Here is a 17,297-nt window from a genome sequence, read left to right on the forward strand (position 1 = left end):
AGTTTGTGTGTGTGTGTGTGTGTGTGTGGAGGGGGGCAAAAACACAACAGAGGAGGAAGGAAAAAGAGAGTGTTGGAAAAAGAATGGGGGGAAAGAGGGAAAAGATGAGTATGATAAAAGAAAAGGGGGTGCAGAGAAGGCAAGAGCAGAATGACAGAGCTAAAGAGGCAATATGGGACAAGAGGGGAAAAGAGTAACGAGGAAAAGCCACAGCAAGAGTAGAGAGGAAAAGATGGGAAGGAGTCAGATTGGGGTTGTGGGAGTGGGATTAAGTTGCTTATTTGCATATTGCTATGACTGGTAGAAAGAAGGAAGGAAAATATGACCAATCTGTTAATGGTATGAAAAGACAGCTGTGGAGGATAAGATGTGCAGGCACAGAAGAAGTTCAGCTCCTGTTTGCAAAGGAGCCTCTGTGAGTTGTTGAAATGACAAACAGCGCTGGGCTTTGCTCACGACGTGCAACATCCTGTAAGTCTCAGTAGGAAAATAACATTAACATTAACATTGACCTTACATTTTTGGATATGTAGCTGCTGCCGTTAACTATAATACACATACACAGAGTGCAAATAAGCTTCAAATCCCAGATCAGTATCAGTGAAATCAAACTCGATCCAAGAGAATATCCTAGATCTGCGATGATGCCTATGACCATCGAAAACAGAGAGGAGATGAAAGATTATTATCTCATACAATCTATTTCTGGAAGATTTTCATGAAGCATTTTGTAGCAGTGGTTGTCATGTAAATGAGAGGCGTGAAAGCTTTGATCCAATGTTTGAATTTATGTAATGTCATATTCATCTGACACTTGGGTCTAGCATTTGAATGCTTCTTAGAAAAAACACACTCACACCTGACTGAACCATCGTAACATGGAATAACTTAAGCTTCTGTAGAGGATCTAAACAGGGCATCTTGTTTCTTCTCTTAGTTGACTTTGGTATGGAATAGTAAAGATGCGATTTTAGGCTCCACAGCCTGGAGATGCAACTGTTTTGGGCTAGTGTGAACACACACACACTGCTAAATTGATAAATCTTTACAGTACATATTGGTGTGGACTGATCTTAATACTCATTATACACATTTATTTTCCTGAGATGTCAGAGCGGGAATCAACATCACACCTAAGTTGACTGTGTTGCAAAAAGCCAGAAGCTTATTATTCTGGTTGCTTGATTTACCACCAGTTGATAGTAACACATTATGTTCTATTCAAACACTGTCCTGACAGTACTGTTGGACAATAAACGATAAACAGTATGCACATTATGTTTCTACATTTGATACAGAGAGCAGCTATCTTGTCTAAGTTGGGGTTGGTGAGATTCCTGCAATTATTTGACTCAAACACTTGACTTAAGAAGATGATAAAAATAGATTTTTAGTGTTTACATTATTTGGGTAATTCAAGTGAATTATAGTTGTTGTTAGGATGAAAGAGCAGTCTGAAACTCCTTTTTTTTTTTTTTTACACACACACACACACACACCTACCAGAAAAATTGCTCCCATGACAACCTGGCAACCAAGAGAGCTTTGAAGCACAGGTCAGTAGAGATGTGTGTGTGCGTGTATATTTCTAAACATTGATGCAACCTGCAATTTCTATTTTCTTTCTATTTCCACTTCATTTTATTGCTTGTTTTTTTTTTCTCACTCTCTTCTCAGGCTTTTCTCTTCTGTTTTGCATAGGAAACTGTTCTCACCCTGTTCTCTGCCCTCAGGTCAAAAAAGAGAGGGGATGTCAGAGAAATCAAGAAAAGCAATAACAAGTGTTTTTCAAGAGAGGGAAAGAGTAGGGAATATGAGTGAGAGAGGTAGAAGAAGACAGGGCGAAAGAGAGAGAGAGCGAGAGAGCGTGAGGGAGCAAGCATAGTCTTTGATCTCTCTCCTGGGGAGCTGGAGCTGGGCTTGGCATGCAGCCAGAAAACCCCACAGTACACACACACCAAACACACACACACATACATTTAAGTCTAGCTGGCCTGCTTCAGGGCTTTGTTGATTATTTCTGCTGAGAGGATCAAAGACGTCAATCTCCCCCTCCTCCATCGTTGATCTAGCCATCCATCCTTCAGCTATCAGTCTGTTCACCGGTCCATCTGTCCAGCCATTTATCGTCATATGCCCATTCATTTTTTTATCGGGTAGAACATTTTTAAGAAGTAATTACAGTTACTGCTTATAAGAAAAGTGTTATTTGTCATTGTTTGGACCAACGGGCGGTCTGTCACACAGACACAGCATAGGGTCGGAGAAGAGAGCAGCATAAAATTGTCTTTTGACTGGACCGCAGCAGCAGGGCCAGGCCTAAATAAGTTTTGCTGACTGAGTAAGTTGGCAGGTATACCTTTGGTTTGGGGAAAGCTGGAGGACTGATTGATCATGTTATAACATTGGCTAGTGAAGCATTTTCTGCATCACTGACTCAATCAAGAGCATGTCAGGATGGCCGAGCGGTCTAAGGCGCCAGACTCAAGGTTAACTCCTCCTCGCATAAAAAGAGGCTTCTGGTCTCCATATGGAGGCGAGGGTTCAAATCCCTCTCCTGACAAGGTTTTGTGTAAAATCTGTTTTCTTAGCAACACAGTCTGCTAATTTTCAGTTGATGACTGAACTCTTCAGGGAAATGAACATAACGGTCTGGGCATTTTTTGGGGGGGGTTGAGCAGTCTGGCTAGCTCAGTCGGTAGACCATGAGACTCTTAATCTCAGGGTTGTGGGTTTGAGCCTCATGTTGGGTGATATATAACTTTACTGACCCAAGATTTCCCAGCAGAACACTACCTGCCCTCTTCCCATAGTGGATCCTGGTGCCATCACCAGACAAATGATGTACAGTGGTCAGCATGGGCACACTGACTGGTCTGCAGCTCAGCTGCCCCATACACAGCTAACTGCAACGCACTGTGTAGTCTCACACTGCCGTCCAGTTTTTGAGCATGTTCTTGTTTGCTTGTTTGTTATCTGTATATGTCTGCGTATCTGTGCATGGAATTATGTCAACAGCTACCATTAGCAAGGTCAGGACCCTTTGTGTGTGTGTGTGTGTGTGTGTGTGTGTGTGTGTGTGTATTTGTGTAAGAAACAGTCTGGAGTCATCGTAATATCTTCAGCTGGTGCGCTTGTGTTGTAAAAAAAGTCATGATCACTCACTCACTACTTTTGTCAAAGTCTTTTCTCTTAAATGACCTAATTCTACAACCCCATCTGCTTCAACTTTTCATTTATTCTTGAAATAATCCACGTTCCTGAAAATGTCCTCTTCCTTTCTTTTCTCTTCTAGAGTAATCGCATCAGTCATTGGCACGCTGAATCAGCTGCTTATGAATTCTCTCTTTCTGTCTCTCTCTTTGAGCTGTGGAGCCTGAAGGTCTAACCTCCAGTTGAACTCCCATAGCTTTGTGTGTGTGTGTGTGTGTGTGTGTGTTCAGGGCTTGAACTCTCACCCCTGGCCTTTGGTGCATACCTGTCTGAACTTACAGCTCAACTCCCACCTAATACTCTACTGCTCTGTCTGTCTTTCTGTCTTTTCCCCCTCTCTCTGACTCTTAGGCCTCTGTGCCTAAGGCCGGATGTAAGGGTCATTAAAGGCGCTGGGTGAGTGTGTGTGTGTGGGAGTATGTTCTTCATGGTGCAAACGAGGGCATTGGCCCTTCCTCCCCTGTCTAAAAAGGAAATACCAAATTACTGAGGCCCTCTCTCCCACTCTCGCTCCTTTTCCTCTCTTATCCTGCTTTCTCATGTAAAATATTTAGTGTTCATTTCTTTTTTTGGAAAATTTAACTTAAAATTATAATACTATAATCTGTATTGTCTCTGTGTTAATTGTGTGTGTCAAAATGAGTCTTTGAGAGAGAACATATCCATATAGTATTTTACAGGAGCACCAACTTCTTACATCTTCTTTTTAAACTTAAAGGTTGCAATATACATAACTTGGACTATGACTATTTAAAAAATAATTTATTTCAGTTTATCAATCACTTCCTTGTGATTGTTGCTTTTGGAAAGTTGGACAGTAAAAATCAGGTTACTGCGATGTCTATAGCATGTCAACATCTGATCCTATTTAGATGTAATCCTCATATTTGATGATTTAATCTTTTCCTCCCATGTTACTTTAAATCCTGTCCTCTTTGATAGGGTCAGCTTGCAACCCATAATTCAAATGTTGTCAGCATCCTTACGCTGCTCTGTAGCAATATATAATTAAAGTGATGCCAGTTGTAATTATAGTTGTTTAAATAAACCATAAATACAGTATTCAGGTCTTTTCTGTGTGTATTTTTCCTATTTAAGGACAACCTTGTATAAATTAAGACCGAGGTGATAAAAGACAAAATTAAAGTCCAGGGCAACTGTGTGTGTGTGTGTGCATGTGCTGGAAGTGTGTATGTGCTAGAGGTGTGCGTGTATGTGTGGTGTGTGCTGGAGGTGTGTGTGTGCGCTGGAGGTGTGCCATGGAGCCTGCTAGCCAGGCAGGCTGAGCTGGAGGGCCCCTGCTAGGGGTGGGGGGTTTAGGCGAGCCCCCTGCCTCTGCTGGCTGACTAGAGCATGCTGGGAAAGAGAGAGGGAGGAGGGAAGGGGCGAGAGGAGGAGGAGTAATATTGAGAGAAAGAGAGAGAGGGACCCCAAGAGAGAAGAAGGGATAGAGGCGAGGAGGTGGAGATAGACAGACGGACAGCCATGGGCGAGAGGAGGAGATGATGTTGATGCAGAGGGAAGGGTAAAGAAGCTAAACCCAGAGCTGGAATGTGAGAGGAATGCTGGGAATGGAGGAGTTTTCCTCTGGCTCTGAAGGAGAGAATGAGAGAGGAGGTGGAGAAGTTGGGAGGGTGGGGGATCCAAGACCTGAGGCACTGCAAAACACTCCTGTAATTTATTCCCTCCCTGCTCCTTCCTTCACTTTCACTCCTCCTCTGTAGACACTGCTCACATCCAGATGTCTTCAGTGACTTTTTCACCAGCTACTCAGATGAGTTACAAATATTAATTCAACATTATCTTTTTCTAAATGAAAACCTTGATGAGCCCTTGAATTTATATTTGTGTATTTGTTAGTCCAGTCCACCCTTTTTCTCCTGGCATCTCAAAATAATCTCTCAAAAAATGTGTGTGTGTGTGAATGTTCCACATGGCTTTCCTGTCATCGTTTTTCATTTACGTCCAACCTTAGACTGCTACACAGGGAGTATATCAGTATTTACAATCATGTCTCTACCCACTCATATTTCAGTGTTTGCTCCCTCACTTCATTTGCTCCCTGTTCATTTAACTCACAGTTGACACAGTTTTCACTTGATTGACACAACAGTTCATGAGAAACAATATTTCCAAAGCACTGATTGTATAGATTTTACAGTGCAAACAAGCTGGTGTAAGTTCCACCAGGAAAAAATCTTTGAGATCTTCACAACCTGTGAATGACATCTCACTCTTTTTTTTTTTTTATTGTTACAGTTAGTGTCAAGATCCTGTTTTGAGCGGCCCGGCAAAAACAAAAAACTGTTATAGAGAACTACACAATGTGGCATACAAGAAACAACAAATGTAAAGTCAGACAACTAACAATAATGTGTCAAAAAGAATGAATAAACACAAACAAAGAAACCGTTAGATGATGAAGTTTTAAAATCTCAAGGGAAATTAAAACTGTCTTGATAGCTGTTTGTTGTTCACCTGAAAGGTGTATAGTACCTGAATCCAATTCTGCCACAGTTTGTGGATACATGCAGGATATCTAAAATTAGTGCTGCAGTTACAAGATTTAAATGAAAGAAGAGATAGTTTGAGGTAGTTTGGAAGCTTTGGCAGAGTTAAGAGGGTTAAGAAAGTCTTTTTTTAACAATACAGAAAACAATGATTAGTTGAAAATTTGCTATTTGCAATAAAGCAGCAGACTTTTTAAGACACTGAGTTTGTGGTTGACTGATGGTGGAGCAGCATGTCAGTCAAGAACAGGCATAAAAGTTGACTGAATAATATATTTACTGTTTAGAAAACACAGCCATTAAGTTCTGTTCTGAATTTGATCTTTGATTTTCAATGTGAAACTAAAACTAAAACAGTGAACTGTCAAACGAAGTTCAACAAAGTATTTGTATGAATAAGGAAGGGTGATATTTAAACTTTAATGTCAGGATTGCTGGGGCACAATTAGATATGCATTATATAGACAAAACCATCTTGTTTGTTTAATTTGGAACTAAACACGTAAATAACTGAAAGTGATGTATGAAACATCAGAAGTAGATTGAAGACAAACAGGATGGGACCAGAGCAAAACCAGCAACATCAAATATGGTGTCATTGCCACAAAAACTGCAACAATAGAATTAGATTAGTAAATAGGTTGATTCTAAGTAAAAATATTATCTATTATTTGTGTGGGCTTGGAGAGACTTGTCAAGAAATTTGTTGACAGATATGATACTCATTGACTTGACGTTTTGGTTTTTATTTCCCCGTTACCATCCTCACGATGTAAATGTAATTTATTAATAGAGGAACTTCAATTCCTTGATTTTATATTTACAGTATTCTATGAAAACAAACATTTACTTTGTATACAGCTTGGAATATGTCTGATTCTGAGCCTAAACTAGACCATAATCCAGTATGCTCAACATGGAATCTAATCATTCTTTAAGATTATCAGAGCATGTAAATGTTTTTGCGAGCCTTCTTTTGTAGTTTCTCTTATCTGTATGCCCCCCTTTTCTGTCTCTCTTCTTCTTTCTGTTCACGTATTGACAGGACTGTGGAATTGTATCGCCAAAGCTCTAAAAACAGCATGAAATCTCTGTTTCCTCCTCTACCTCGCTCTCTTGGGATTGTTGAGACATGCTCTTATTTGTACTGTCTTATCTGACCACTTGTGTCACATGTAAGTTTTTGCATGTGTGTGTGTTCATTATGTGCAAAAAGAAAAATTCACCTATAACCTCCCAAATGTCTTCAAACATTCTCTATTATCCTGAAATGATTCCTTCCAGGAGAGAGAAGGAAGAGGAATTCAGGGATAGAGGGGGACAGAAGGTGACGAGGAAGAAGGTCAGGGAAGATGCAGGGTGCAAGGTGAGGGAGAGAAGAGAAAAAGGAAGAAGAAATACGCAGCAGGGGGTGAATGCATAGATATGAGAAACTGTCCTCAACCAGTTTATTGCAAACCATAGATATGTTTTATTATCAGATGACAACGACACACAGTACTGCCATTACAGAGGCAGGTCCAAACAAGCTATACAGTCCCTCAGGGTGGAGGATGGGAGGGATGAAGGGGAGAGGACACAAGAGGTGAGGAGAGGAGGACACAGAAGTGGACCAGCAGCGGCATTGATGTAGTGATGGGACAGACAAAAATCAATAGGCCTGTCGACACTTGTTCTGTTTATTGTGTGTGTGATCAGAAAGCCTGAGCCTTAATTGAAGTCCCCTGTCAGTGCCATAGTAACACAGACTATTGGCTGTTCAGTAGATGTATTAACCTCCACATGTCTAACACAGGACTTCCTGTTTTCACTCTTTGTTTCTTGTTTCATACTTTTTTCAGTCCATGTTAAGGAGAGCAAGGCAGTGTGGCCCACGCAGTATTTTAGATGTATCATTTTTGGCAGTGGGAATCAAGATTTGTTTTTTATTAGACCTACTTCACAAAGTACCACACACTCAAACTCAAACTGACATTGATGTTGCAGAGAGCAGCAGTGCGTTTATCAGACCGTCACCTGACCTAGCCTGACCTAGCAGCCCATGCAGCTGCATTTTAGTTTTGCCGCAAAATCCATCCGATCTTTTTGGCCTATTATTCCTGGAAAATGAAGAACCACAGGAATAAAATGACTGAAGACCCTCTTTCCCATATACAGACATGGATGGACTGGGTTTCTGCTTTGTTTTGTATAATCAGATGCATTATCTGATGGGTTATTGAAATATTCCAATTCAGAAATTCCAAATTAGATTTTAGATTTTTGAAGTATTTCATCTCATCAAGTCTATTACAGAATTGCACTATGAAAATTTGTAAATACAGCTGAGATGGCTTTGCCCTTTTCCCCTCACTTCTTGTTATCTACAGGACTTTCTTAGGAGTTAAATTTCCCATCATTGCTGTTAATATTAATACTGGCACTAATATCAATAATCTGACTGAACGCTTAAGTAGTGTTGTGTTTGATCAATGGGAAAATCCATTTCTGCAAACCTCCACCCCGATAGTTCCTGGACCATATGCTCAGTATCTTCAGGAGCAGAAACTGTGACGCAGGAACAAAAACTGGTTCCAGAAAATCTAAATGCAAGTAAGACTCTTGAGTTTCTACAAAGGCCCTTGTGTTCCTGGAAAACTTCCTGTCATAAGTAAAAGAAAAAGCTGGAGCTTCCCATGGGGCTCATGTGTAGTATGTCTCACCTGCTCTTACCCGTTTTCATTTACCTATTGTCTGCATTGACTCCTGCTCGCCTTTACTCCTTTGTAAATTTGTCCCTTGATGAAAAAGTTAGTTTTTCTCCACCTGCTCAGTCTCCTAACTTTACTTTTTGGCAGCAGGTCTGTATTCATTTGTTCCAACTCACTTGATACAGCTGAGTTCTTCTCCCTTTGCCTTTTTCTCGCTTGTCGATCTTGCGTTTTCAGCAGTTATAGAATAAAATATAGATAGATTTCTTTCAGTGAGACACTTCCCCACTGATGTAACCATACACCAAGGACACTAAACATGAAACATAAACTACACGCAGGACAGCGAGGATGAAGAAAGAGGTGAAGGGCTTGTGTAGCCTCTAGCTGAAGTCTAGACAAGTTCTGAGGCATGTGTGTCCATGTATGTGTGAGGTTGATCAAACTGGCCTATTTGTCAGAAAAACTCTGCAGAGACAGCAACAATAGGAAAAGAAGGAAGGGCACAAGAAAAGACTTTTGATGTAACATTCATTCAAAACATGCTCTGTTCATACAACATTTATGCCACAGTGAAGAGCACTGAAACTGGGATAAGAAAGAACATGAAGAAGAGAAACAGGCGTTCCCTTCAAAGCATCAACTTTCGTCCATCTTTTTTCTTTCTTCCCAATCACTTGCTCCTCAAAATGTTCTCAGAGTTTCCCCCTCCTTCGTTCCTCTTCTTCCCTCTGTCATCACGGTACGAGCCATCCATCTCTCAGCCTCTCTTTCACTCAGACTCCCCCCTTTTCTCCCTGCTCACACACACACACATATACAGAGTGAGGCATGCTGACACTTAAACTAAGTGCACTCACACACATCCTATTCCCTTACTCCCTCCTTTTACCACCCACACAGAAACAAGGACACATACAAGCCACAAACACACACACGCACACACATGCACACAACAGGACCCCCCCCCCCCACACACACAGAGTACTTTCAGCACTTTCTTCTTTACCATACTCAGCAAGATCAGATGTCAACTCAACTGACACAACACACACAGAGGCTGTATTTTTCTTTTCACCACGCTCTGTTTCCTCCTCCCACTTATAGAATATATGCATTTTTAAAAACCCTCCTACACACAGACACAGTGAGAAACAGCGCATGATGGGGTAACCTCTACACACAGGAATCATGAAAGGAAAACCAAGGAGACACAGGGGAAGCCAGAGAGAGAAGATGTGGCAAAGAAGCAACTGAAGGTGATAAAATGTATGAAAAGAAAAGGTTAGATGGAGATGAGTAAGGAAAACATAAACAGTTGAGTATAGAAGGATACAAACATGAAAACCTAACCTTTAGCCACACATGTAGAGCAAAGAGTATTAAAGCATGCATACAAAACATAAATGGCTCTGTATTCAACACACACACACTCACACAAACACATACACACGTAGAGCGAATGAAACATGAATAAATGATTTTCATGCACTGACAAAACAACCACGAGCCAAGACGCTCACATGCTGGCAGTGAAGGCAGTACACACATACACACACTCACCAAAACATGCACATACAATTAAATTACATACATATTTTCATGCAGGCTGCATGCAATGACACGGACACAGACATGCATACAGACACATGCACTTTTACTGACATGAGACATGACATTACACACATATACACACATAACAGTTACATACACACACATCGACAAGGCACATACATTGGCATGTCTGCAACCTGTTCACATAGTTAATTCTATTATGGAACCATAATGAAATTACAAATACAATAATAATACAAAATGTTATCATCAACAAGGAAATCATGGCCAAAGTAAAAACCCCAGCAGTCATAAACTGGTAGCATCATATAAGGGCGTATAGTATGTACTTGTTTATAGCATCATATGTATTGTTGTGTCTCCATTCACATTTATGCTGTTATGCTGTGCTGCAGCAGTAGCGGGTTAAGTGCCTTGCTCAAGGGCACAGTGACAGAAGCTGGCAAGGGAAGGGAGAGTGGTTTTCATTCATTCGCCGGCAGTCTTCCAGTGAAAACTACACAACTTTCACCTTTAGGCAACCACTGCACTTGATATATATTTAAGCACAAGCAGCCTTCAGCTGCACACAAACACACACACACATGCACAAATACATGTGCACACACGGCAGCATGGCCACACACCATGTGTACGAGCCAGATTTGGCTCTGTCCTCATGTCTGCCATACGGTTGATTCCTCCCTGCTGTGCACACCCTGCAGGCCAAACACACAGCACTGTGCGTGTGTGTGTGTGCACGTCTGAAAGAGAGAAGGAAAACGAAAGACATGGAACTATGTATCCAACAAAACATGAGAGAGGGAGATGATTGGAATATGTATCCTGCCATAAAGTGGATATGTTGTCTGGTTTGGGGAACAACAAAGTGACTGACAACTGCATTTTCTCATGGACTTATAATTTTGTTTTCACTGCAAAGTGGATATTGCAGCAGAAAGTCAACCCAATTTTAGACTTAGAGGTTTTTAACAAGACTCAGTGTCACTTTGACAGAGGACTGGGAAACAGGTTGTATTGACATGAATGGCATCACACCACAATGCCTAAATCTGGAGTTGCATCTTTTCTTCTTCATTTTGGACTTTTAGCAACAGCACAGTGACATTGTCCTGTTTTATGTAGCAGATAGATGACTCAGCATGGGATTGACAGATTTTCTGTTTCTCTTGGTTAAAAGGTAGCATTCATAGCCTGTGATGAAAATATTCTTTTATTCTTGACATAAAAAAAACAACTAAACTGTTGGACAAAGTGTACTGAAGCAAAATAATAAATAAAAAATCTGAAGTTGTGAGTTTAGCAGTCTCGGTGAACTTGAAGAGCAACCCAGTGAAAGGAACATCCTTACGTCCAAACAGCCTCTAACCAGGTGGACCATACATGTTGACTGCTCATGTGTGACCACGTCAGCATTGGCCGACACCAAATATAGCATAAACAGCAACATGTGCCTCCTCCATCCTACTGTCTGATACATTTGGCTTTTTTCATATTATTGTTATAGTGGGCAGAAGAGTCTTTGGCCCTTATGACCCCTATAAAACCAAATGTGCAATACATCAGAAGAATAACACACAGCAAAGGAATGTTTACATTTTACATTGTATACAGACAGAGAGACAGCAAGTGTGTGTTGAAAAGGCTGGAGAAAGCAAAATCAAGATGCTACGATACACAAATCTGGAGGAGAGGGAAAAAAGGGAGAGAGAGAGAGAGTGAGGGTGGATAGACAGCAGTCTCTGTGAACCTGCATAGACAAGCTCAGTCAGGCTGCTTTGGTGAGAGTGGGAGAAAAAGCAAGGATGTTTTGACAGCTCAGAGCCATCGCAGCAGCAGAAGGCAGCCGGCGTGTATGTGTGTGTGTTTGTGTGCACGTCTGTCTCTGTGGGTGCAGGTGTTTCTGTGTCTGCGCACGTACTGTATTTGTGTGCGTGTACACAAAAGAGTATAGGCAGAGACAGACAGTGACGCTTCTTCTAATTCAGAGACAAAGAGAGAAAAAAGGAAGTCTAGCACAGCCTGGATGAAGGACGAATAAAAAGAGGCTGTGTGGGATGTACAGAAATGTGGGTATACATATTGATATGTGTCAGTGGCAGATTCTGTCATGCATCATTCTGGTCATGACAAGTAAAACCTCCTCATTAGTGGGCTGTTGATGAGCAGGCGGTGTGTCCAGGTTGCTTTTGGTCCCTTCACCTCTCCACATTCACTCTTCTGCCTTCCATCATCAGAGACAAAGGCAGAACAAGCACGTGTCCCTTTTATTGGCCCTGCCCTGCTTCATCGTCACACACCTTCACACAGTCACAGCGGCAGCTGTCCTCGACAAACAGTCTTCTGGAGCTACCACTGAGCAGCTCAGGGGCAGTTGAAGGTGAGGTGTCTTGCTCAAGGGCACCTTGATTTGTGTGCCTTTTTTCTCCTTTCATTAGAAAGAGGGGACTCTCATTCACCTGGCCTGCACATTTACAGGCAGTCTAGAAATGTAATTGGTAATTTTGAAATGAAGTAATCTGAGATTTCAGGAAAATTTGTGACAAAAAATAGACTACTGAGACGGCAGAGTGGTACAGTGGTTAGCTGATTCCGGATTCAAACCAAATCCTGGGAATTCCAGCTTGGGGTGTGTATGTTTTCCCCGTGTCTGCGCTGTTTGTTGTCAATGTCAGCCTGTCCAAGGTGGACCCTGTCCTCATCCAACATCAGCTGGGATTGCCCCAGCTCCCCCATGAGGCTCAATAGCTAACGAATAAATCACAAAATAAAATTTTACATCCTTTACAAAATATTGTATACACACATATATGTAACATAGTATTTGGCATAATCCAGCTAGCTCTAACTGCCCTCTGTTTTTGAAATTTAAAATCACTGAATACTCCCTTCCTATAAACTGGTCGCTAACCTTTTCTGACCTTTATGCCTGGGCAGATAGCAGCTGTAAACTTAAACTTAAAGACACTAAACTGACTCAAAAACATTTTTACTGTAAAAATAGTGAGTAAGCTTAAATGTATAAAACATATAAAACAGTAAACTTGTACGTGTGGCATTGTGTGGAAAAGCAAACAATTTCCACTGATGCAGACAATGAGCTTCATCAGGTTTATACAACACATTGAGTTTTTTACCGACAGTCTGTTATTCATTCTCGTTGTTTCTCGTTGTTTGTTTCCCAGACAGCCAATGCAAAGGAGCAAATGGGAGTGAGTCAGAGATGGTTGTCATTATAAGAGGCCAAATGATAGGAGGACTCTGTGCGCACGTGTGTGTGCATGCTTGCATGTGTGTTAACAATGTACCCTCATGTCCCCTGTGTCAAAGCCCGGCTATATCAAGTGAACCATGCTGGGTTTGTGTGTGTGTGTGTGTGTGTGTGTGTGTGTGTGTGTGTGTGTGTGTGTTTGTGTGTCAGGCCAGATCAATATGAACTAATCAATAAGAGAAGACAGCTAGAAGGACCTTGGGGATAGCAGATACACACCTGGTACACACACACACACACTCTCACAGCCCCTCTTTGTATTCCACCCTCAGTTTCTCTCTTTATCTTCTCTCACTCCACCTCCCATGTCTCTTTCTCCAACCCTCCCTTTATTTCTCTATTCGTTTGTTTTTAAAATCTCTTTCTTGCACAAACACACCAATTATCGCCCTCTTTTCTTTCAGTTAAAGCTAAAACACATATGTCACTGCCTAATTTTCTTTTTACTCCTCGTTCCTTCCTTCCTCACTAATCTCAGTATTTCAAGTCATCTGTTTATCTTTTGTTAGAATAGTGCAGGTTGGTTGCATCAATGATACTTCTCCAGATAAAACAAAGCAAAAACAAATAAGGCAAAAAAAAATGGACTGACTTTCTGACCACGAGTCGCACAGCTCGGCTTTACAGCTATGCTGTAAGTACCTTCGGTTTTCTGAGTCCAATCACATCTGTTGAAACAGCAGTGGAAAGATGAGGTCTGTGCCACTCACAGTCAGGCAAAGCTGACTGCTGGCACACACCTCCGCGCAGCTTTGAGCACATGTTCTACATATAACGTCAACTGGACACGTATAAAATACTTAAAACATGTGGAAGAGCAAAGAAAAGCTATAATTATTCAAATTTAATTTTGAAATGCTTTGTTTTAAATTTTTTTCTCTGCTTTTTTCATTTTTCGGGCAGTACAACTCAATAGTTTGGAGATTCAAGCAGCTGACTGTCCTCTGGAGTCCCAATGGTTTTGACTTCTCTTTATCTTTAATCTCTTTAAAACAGGATTTTTATTATCCAAAACGAATACATACGGCATTTCCCCCAAAAAAGTTTTATTTGAAAACCTCAACACATTTTTTATATAATTGGGCATTTAATTAATGAATGTGACAAATCAATATGCAGGTTCGTATAATATTCAAAATGATCCTTTATTGCTTCCTACAAATCCTGATTTGGCAGGCTGGCTATTAGCAGGCACACCACAGCTCTGGGTCTGAGGCTCTTTCAGTTAACTTCACTCAAAATGCAAATTTGAACTGTAATTAATTTATTGGGAGATAAGAATATTACTCTATCTCAATAATGTCTTCATAGACTGAATATTAAAAATTAGATAATAATAATTTTCTTACAGTTTGAATGTCCAAATTCCTGGGTTAATTGGACTGAACATGAAGTGACACACACTCTCAGATCAATCGAAGTCAGTTCAGGTTCAGACCAGATCATATTTTTTTATTGTCCCCTCAGTCCCTTGGATTCTGCTTATGCTTCAGCCTGAGAGGAACAACACATCTGAAATGTTGCAGGCGTCTGAACTTAAACCATAATACCACTTTCAAAAATCTAACTTGTACTAGTATACTTTTGATAGTCTTGATAGTCAAAAAACATTGTCATATTTTGAACTGGTGTTGGGAGACAACGCATTGTGCCGCGATTGTAGTGTGATCAATCATCCATCATCCTTTTACAGAATGAGCTCAGTTGAAAAGCAGAATGTAGCAGTTTAGCGGCTTAAGCTAACAAAGTGATGCGATACAGCAAAAGCCAGGCTAATTAGTTTTGCTTCCAGTCCTTATGCTAAGCTAACTGTGTCCTGGCTAGAGCTTCCCTTTACGTTATCTGAAGACACTCGATATGGTTTCAGTTCGGTTCATCTCACATTAGAACCGATGCTGCACCAACAACAAATTATCATTTCCTCACAAAATGTGGGTGTTTCTTTATTTTTTTAATATTTGTAACACAACAAAAAAAATGTGTGGTACAGTTTTTGGTCTACAGCTAGAGTTTGGTTAGGAATCCCGCTTTAATCTCTATCACATGCTCTGTCTTGATGCTCCTCATAATTGTTGCCCTCAAAACAGTCCCAACATGTACCATGAAAAATCATCCCTGTTAAGGTTGCGAAATGTCTTGGTTCTAATACACCATCTCTCCTGTCAGACATGTTATCTATCCCTCCAGTTTTTTTAGCTCCCTTTCTGCCCATTTCCCTTGTTTGAGAACAACATGACAAATCTTAAACAGAGTAAAACAGAGAGAAAAAGTTTCTCTTTATTAATGATTGAATGACAAGCTGAACTGACAGGGAGGTAGAGGCACAGACACTAACTCAGTGTACATGTATTATGCACACATACTTTCAATCACACGTGCACAGGAAGACGAGCACACGAAAACGCACCACACCTCCCACGCAACCAAAACTCTGCCTCACCTGACAAATTAGCATGTGTGCGAGCCTGCCAGATTTTGACATTGCGTCTATCTGTCACATTTCTGTCAGAGCTTCACGTGATTTCACATCAAGACAAAGAAAGCCAAAAAGAGCCAACGTGTCACACCCCCCACCACCACCCCCCCCCCCCCTCCCTGCCCATCCTCTCTTCCCTGTCTTTCTCCGCTGGGTACTGTCAAATGAAGCAGGAATAGGGAGCAGAAGTCAACATCACATGCTGCATAATTCGCAGTCTCTTGTTGTAATTGCTGAGGCTTCTATAAAAGATTCAGCAACAACATCCATGGTTCGATTGAGAATGAGGCAGGGTCTTATGGTTTCAAATCAAACATTCAGTGAGTTGGGTTTTTTTTTTTTTTTAAATAATCTGCTGGATCTGACATCATTTGAGCAAAATAGCCTAAAATGGCCGATGTAAGGTGTACAAAATACAAGAACCAATGATTTGTGTAACATGGCTTTTACATAATGCTGAGTATGAAATCTACACAACTCATAAAGCTTATTATAAGACACAGAAAATGGTTGATATCTGCATTTGTAACCTAATGAGCAAAGGGCATACCGCAGTAAACAACCAGATACCAGCATGATAAATTAACGAACAGAGAAGCTAATGAGTAAAAGGTTCTCTAGTCTAGGTGCTGGAAAATCCACCAAAGTAGCTCTGAAACAATACGTTTTGACTGGACATGACTCATTTTCTCCCTTTTACATCATTGTGAATTGAATAATGGGGTTTTGGAGAGTAGTAACAGAAACTACAGACTTTATTAGCATACTGGCAGCATTAGGGATGTCCCCCACTTTGAGCCAGACTAATATCTCATCTTCATATGACTCATATCGCAGGGTTTACCATGACACCAGGGTTGATGAATGACTTTCATGATCCCCTTACTCTACCACCACCATCAAGTTCACATTTTTAATTTTACTAAATCATGTTAACAACAATAGGGTGAATTGTTCTGAAATGCTGTTTTGGCATTTGTATTCCTCTCATAATGAATTATAATATCTCTGACTCCACATGGTAAATGACCGAACAGCTATAAAACTAATTATAGTTTTATCAGCCTCAGATTGTGTTTATTGTCAATTCCCAAATGTTACCATGATAGAGCTTAAAATGGTGATCAGGGTAAACATACCAGCGAAACATCAGCATATGAGCATTGTCGTCGTGGTATTAACAAACTAATATTAGCATTTAGCTCAACGCAAAGCTACACCCAGGTATAAGCTTCACAGAGGTTTAGCTGTGACACTTTTCTTGATTTCTTTGACCAAAGAACTAATTGGGTTTGAAATAGATTGGTTGACGATAAAGGTTTTTGCTTCATAAAAAATGAAATTGAAGAAGGATAATAAGCAATAATGTTGGATATCCGTCTCTGGAGAGAAGGAACCCATTGTTGTCTGCCATGTTTTTTATACATTGCAGAAAAATCAAGAGTTGATTACTTAGGTGCTGAATGATGTCAGTGTCTTCCTTATTGCAAAGTTAAACTTTGTGAAATGGAAAGAATTACTTTTGACCTTCGCCTAAATTTTTACCTTTGTAGAAAAAGCAG

General features: G+C 40.6%; 1 non-coding gene across 1 annotated transcript; it reads left to right on the forward strand.

The window, feature by feature from the left end:
• Window positions 1–2,451: 2,451 nt before the first annotated feature.
• Window positions 2,452–2,563, forward strand: trnal-caa (transfer RNA leucine (anticodon CAA)). Its single transcript has 2 exons — window positions 2,452–2,489; window positions 2,518–2,563. It is a non-coding gene; the product is annotated as a tRNA-Leu (tRNA).
• The last annotated feature ends 14,734 nt before the right edge of the window (window positions 2,564–17,297 follow it).

This window comes from Echeneis naucrates, chromosome 23 (assembly GCF_900963305.1).
Source record: "Echeneis naucrates chromosome 23, fEcheNa1.1, whole genome shotgun sequence".
NCBI classification, from domain to species: Eukaryota; Metazoa; Chordata; class Actinopteri; order Carangiformes; family Echeneidae; genus Echeneis; species Echeneis naucrates.